Consider the following 6,612-nt stretch of genomic DNA (forward strand, 5'->3'; position numbering starts at 1 on the left):
CTTCTCTCTCTCTACATTTTGACAGGAAAAATTACAGTGTCAGTAAAGTATTCCGGCCATCATCTCTGCCTCCGATCTCATACTTTAGGGGGCATCTGTTATACAACAAAATGACCTCCTCATCAAACTCAGAGGTGAAAGACAGCATGACTGAAGCAAAGACCATAATTGCAGGCCTCGATTCCACACTAACACTAGTTGCACACTGAAAACTTGCTTTATAAAGCTTGTTACCAAGCCTAAGGGTGCGTTAGTGACCCTACTAACTCAAGTTGTTAGACCAGGGGCAGCGTTAGTGAAACTAAGGGAAGTTCAGTGTATCAAACCAACAAATTTGCTCACAAATATCTAGATATTTATCCCTAAATTTGCTCAAGAAAAGCAAGGAAATTCCCAAAAATCAAACTATTTGGGGAAATTCCAATCTGAAAAAGAAGGCAAATGGGAAAGAGCTGGAAAGCAGGGCAAGTTCATTGCTTTTTCCCCAATGAACTCTATGAGGAACTTGGCAACCCTAAACTAATTTCTATATAAGTAGTGAGAGGGTCATTGTGAAAGGGGTCAGAGCATTTGAAACGATAGCCTACTAAGTTGTTGTGAACTGTCACATACTTGAAGAAGTGAGCTAGAAGAGAGAGATAGAGAGAGAAGCGGAAGGGGAAAAGGAAGACTGATACAATGGATGGTTGTAATCACTCTTCTGTTATTAATACAGAACTGCAGTTGTGTTCCTTACTCCATGGTGTCAGTATCCTTGTTCATTAAGTTGTTCATTCGATACTTCATTAGATGAGTAGTTTAGTTGTATGCAAATAGATGTTCATTGTGTATTCATATATTAGTTTTCAAGATTGTATGATGTGATTGTGTTTGCCTTTCCTTTGTGCAGGAATTGATTTGGAGTCAACTTTGAGGGAGTTCCTCTTGGTTGCATTGTGATCTCCAAACAAATATAGAAGGATTCTTGAGGTAATCCTCTTTCCATACTTTGTTAACTGATATTTGATAGATGAACATGTGTATAACTTGGTAGCTTCTGCAGATGATCTTACAGTCTGTCGAAGGTCCCGGGAAGGCCTTTGAGGGTAGTTTTCATTCTCCATACACTGTGCATTTTACCCAATAGCAAGGGTCAAAATCTACAGGAAGAGTGTTAAGTTGCTATGACCCCAGGGGTTTTAGGCTCAGCCCTGTGAACTCCCAACCGATATATATTTTAAACATGAAACAAATTCTTTCCAGCTGTAATTCATTGTCTGTCCATTTGACCATTGTCATACCACAATAGTTGGGTATGGGTTTGGTGGGTCTGCCAAATTGGTGGCTCGACAACCTGTTCCACCTACCAAACTTGATTACCATAAATAATATGCCACCTGTCCACCAAATGACCAATAGAAAAAAAGGGTTCTGCCAAACTAAACTTTTGCCAGCTTCCGTACCCGCTTTGGTAAGGGTTTACTTGTGAATCCTAGGGTGCCATGTGGTGCCCCTGGATTGGGCAGCATACAACCATTCTGAGTCTGCCAAGTGTCAACACCAGATTGGCCTAACATATTTCATACTAATGATGTCAAATTTCATCCGTACTACCATGTGGTGATCTAGGGAGTGCCACATGGTAGGTACGCCTACAACTTTTTTTATTGTTGGACCGAAACTTCAAATGGAAATAACTTTCACATACGATGTTAGATTGAGGTGTCATTTATGTCATTGGATTCAGAATGACGACCTCTTCGATTTGAGATAGGTTTTGCTGAGATTCAAGGAAATTGAAATTTTGTCCTTTTAGGATCCTCCTGGATCATTCCTCCCCACTAAATGACTTTTGGTCCTCGAAAATTATAAACATGATCATTGATCTGCATGACAGATGCCTATGGTAGGTCACCTTCCATTTCCTTCACCTTTGTACTTCCAAACTTGGGAAGATGAAAATTACACACTCATGGTAAAGTTTACATTAGAAACCATACCCCATGCTATCCAACTAAGGGCCAAAATATCACTATATTTCATATATAATTGATGTTATACATTTGTCCATGAACCACAGCCTAAAAAAAAAAATGATGTTGTACATTCATCACATTTTCAATCATTTTTGCAACATGTGATTTAAAATGGTGGTCATGCCAAACTAATTAGAAAAGCTACCCCTTTCTTAGCTAACTAAGTTAATGAGATTTCTTCCCATACCGTGCTTCCTTATTGAAATATTTCATTGGTTGGTTCCTTCGCCAGTGCTTTCTTACCCTTCTTTGGTCATTGCTCTACATGGAGCTTCCAACATGTGGCTCTCTAATGTCTACCCTTGTTGCAATGACTGCAATGTTTTTTCTTCCTCAATACTTTCTTGACCTTCTTTGAATAGGTATTTGGTGTGACTCTGATGAGGATATCTTGCCGTAGCTTTTCCTTTGGAAATCTCACTAGAAGGTGGTGATGTGCTCTCAACATCTTTCACTGTCTTAGACTTGTCGCTTAAATATTCTCCTATATCCATCTTGGAGAATGTCTCGTATTCCTTTCTAACATAGCCTAGTCCTGCATATCGAGGTAATTCCACCACTTGGATTGGATTCACAATGCCTTGGCCATTAGATCCTAGGCCTTTTCCTTCATACCCCATCTTCTTCATGAGCTTCGAACCAATACCTGTGGTGTGTCTTTCAAAAGCACCAAATTCATCATCATCATGAGAACATAAAACTGTAGAATCATTGTTTACCTCTGAAGCGGGTGATGATGGATTGCTAAGCCTTCATTATGCTTCAACTTTTCTAAGGCCTCTTATGTGGTTTACAAATGAAGCTAGAGTCCCTACTTCTCCTCTTTTGCTTCTTATAGAAGTCTCCTTAGTTCAAATTTCTTTGCTTGAATTCTTATGTTGATCTCCTCAAGTTCTTGGAGCCATGTAGTCTTTGGTGTTCTTCTCATATTTGGCACAACAGCTGTTGCAATCTTTGTCTCATCACTTGAATCAAAACCCAAGTCAAATGGTCCATCACCTACAATCCTAATAGTTGCACATGGTGGTTGGAAACAAGAGTCAGAAAGATATAAGAGGATTAGGTATTGTTCCATTCAGGACGGATTCAGGTCGTTTGTTTTGAGTTCAATATTACTATGGGTACCGAAGCTCATATACAACATGTTGTCAGTTTTAGTGATTATGGTGAAGGGGTTTGAGATAATTTTCTAGGATGGTAAAGTGAAACGTAGGCCGAGAATCTCTAACTCTAATAGAGTTGTAATTGGAGTTAGGGAGCATCTTCTATACCGGATAATGGGAAAGCATATATATCATGAGAAGCAGGAGGTTCCTGAGGCTCAGATGGAGCCAAGTTCTAAAGGGAGTATGTAGGTTCAGAGGAAGAATATGCAACCCAAGAAAAATGCATGGTCAGTGGGAAGTAAGGGGACTTCTATAGCTAGAAAGAAGGAATGATGGGATGGCATCAAGGCCTATCAGGAAAGGAAAAACAAGTAGGAGGCTTCTGGTCATAGACACATTATCATGATGAGCATGGTTCATTCTATAAGGTATGTTGTAGTGGTGAACACTAGGAGTTGGGTTAGTGTTGGTAGTGATGATGATGATGGATTTACCTTCGTTGCTAAAGGGAGCATTGATTTATGTAGCTTGGGAGGTATTCCCACACCCTAGGTTATAGGGTTTTGGAGAAGTTAACCCACATGGGCTTTGTGGGCGAAGTACCCAAGCAGTGGGTTTTTCACCCAAAGTTGTGGACGCAAAACCAAGTAGATATTTTAATGGTTGGTCATTGAGGGCATGTGCGGAACCCTTAAGGATCTATGGGGCACCTATGGCATCGATGATGTTGCATTGATTGGATGAAATTAATTTCATGTCTTATGTTTTATGGATGTTAGAAGAAGTATTTAGGACATCTTGGAGTTAAGTAATGATCCTTGGTTGCTAAGGGAAACCCACCAAGACCTTTACAAATAGAAGACAAGTGAGCTTACACACATCCAAGTGCATATCATCTAAATGAAAGTTAATTTGATTTTCCTACAGACTTATAGGAGCAAATCCAAGTGAAGGAAGGATGAGTTTTTGGAATCTCTTTCTTGTGTTTTCATGGGGCCGAGTTAGGGTAGTGTTGGCAGAGTTAGGAAGGCATATTTATGGGCATATGGTTGGTGGCATACCATTTTTGTACAGGTAAAGTTTTTTTGCGCTTTGGGAAGAAGGGTCAAGCCCCTATGACCCCTAGTTACAGGGTCGTAAGGGTTGTTTTTGGAAGGCCACAAGGTCTGGCAGATAGTTGGAGTGAGGTCGATTATCTTTAAGGGACATTACCGAAGTTTCAGTGGCCATAAGTGAGAGTTACACCTAGTTTTGAGGTATGTTTGAAGCCCTAGTTAGGGCTTACCTATAGTTGTAACATAAGCCCTAAAATCAAGGTTGAAACCTTAGTCCTATGCACAAATTCCTGGGTTATAGGACAACTTTTTGGATGTCCTAAATAGGTTTGTCATCTATAATGGGTCAAATCAGAGATAAGAGGGCAGCCTACAAGCCCTAAATTTGGTCATCTTTGGAGCAACAGAGAGGCAAGAAGTGAGCAATGGTAAAGACCCTAAGAATTGGCACTCTTGGTGGTGCAAGAGAGTAGCCAGTGGAAAACGTTTTTTGGGTCAAAGTTCAATCACCCTTGGAGGAGCAGGAGTGTTAATAGTGGTATATTTTTGAGCTAGAGATGCACGCTTTTTAATTGATCAGAAGTTGTGTGATCGACAAAAGGGAAGGAAAAGCACATGCTAGAAGTGTTCAAGGTACGTGAACTAAAAGGACCGTAGATGTTCACCATTAGAAAGTAGGTCAAGTGTACTTTGTTCAAGGATAAATTGATACTAATAATTGTTGATACCAAGCCCTAGGCCCCTAGTTGTGTCTTGTATCAAGGTTGATTATAAAAGCCATGATCCCTAGTACGAGATTCCTAATATTGTTGTATTATTTTTTTGTAATATAACAATTGTTGGGTTAAAATTTGTCTTGTGTATTAGTTGATTCACTATTGTGTATTCTCCGTTGTGCAAAGTAGAAGGGTTGTGGAATTTAAGTGCGTTTGTGGTGACGTGATTTTAGATTCAAACTTGATTCTTAAGTGTCGTGGAAAAATCAACAAATTCTACAAAATGATGTAGGATTATATGGTAGATGAGTTCCTAAAAATAACCTAGGAAACAATTAAAATAATGATAGACATTAATGATGTGTAATTGTGTTCATGGATTTTAGAATACGCAAAAGCAAAACTATTAGTATCTTTGGATTGTCAACTATACTTAATATTTCATATAAAATTCTAGCAAATATTTTAGCTAATAGTCATATGCAATTCTAACAAATGTTTTAGTTAATAATGTTAAAGCTCTAGTATTTTTGATAGTTAAATGTAAACAAATAACTTTTGTTAATATGATATTTATTCTTGAAAATTTAATCATTGTCATGAAATCTTATCAGTTGACAAGGACATTAATGAGGAAGTTACATTTCTTGAGATAGATTTAAACAAACCAAATGGCCATGGCCTTCAGTTTGAGAATGTTGAGATATCTTAACTTTGGAAATATGTTTATCAAAATGTTTACAATCTTGTTTGGTATTGTTTTAGTCACAATATGTGTTAATAAAAACTTTATTCTTAAATAATATTTCAATGATTCATTCCACAATGTTAATATAAATCATTTTCTTTCATTTATAAAAAAAAACTACAATTTTGCCAAGAAGCGTTGTGCATCCCAGTATGGAAGATGTTGTGATGTTATGTTATCTAAACATTTTGACTCGATTGAATTACATAAAAATAAAAATAAAATTATATATATGTGTCTATGCGGCTCAATCAAATTATATGAAAATAAAAAAATTGATTTTAAAAAAGTATATATATATATATATATATATATATCACCAATGTAGATCAATGTTAACTCTAGATCTAGCAAGCATCAAGAGGGATCAAAATTCTCAAGGTGCAAACATTTTCTCTTATATATATGTGTGTGTGTATATATATATATATATATATATCTATATAACTAGTGTATATCCATGTTAACTCTAGATCTATATATGTGTCTGTGCGGCTCAATCAAATTACATAAAAATAAAAAAATTGATTTTAAAAAAGCATATATATATATATATATATATATATATATATATATATATATATATATATATCACCAATGTAGAGCAATGTTAACTCTAGATCTATCAAGCATCAAGAGGGATCAAAATTCTCAAGGTGCAAACATTGTCTCATATATATATATATATATATATATATATATATATATATATATATATATATATAACCAGTGTATATCCATGTTAACTCTAGATCTATCAAGTGTCGAGAGGGATCAAAACTCTTGAGGTGGCAAACCATTACTCATATATATATAACCAGCGTAGATCCATCTTAACTCCATAACTATCAAGCACCGAGAGAGATCAAATTTCTTGAAGTGCAAACTTTTTCTCAAATTTTACACTCAAAAAAGAGATTTGCACCTTGAGAGATTCAATACCTCTTGTACTTGATAAATGTGAAGTTAAAA

This window comes from Pinus tabuliformis, chromosome Q (assembly GCF_031772625.1).
Source record: "Pinus tabuliformis cultivar Carrire ecotype Pingquan chromosome Q, CPIR1, whole genome shotgun sequence".
Lineage (NCBI taxonomy): Eukaryota > Viridiplantae > Streptophyta > Pinopsida > Pinales > Pinaceae > Pinus > Pinus tabuliformis.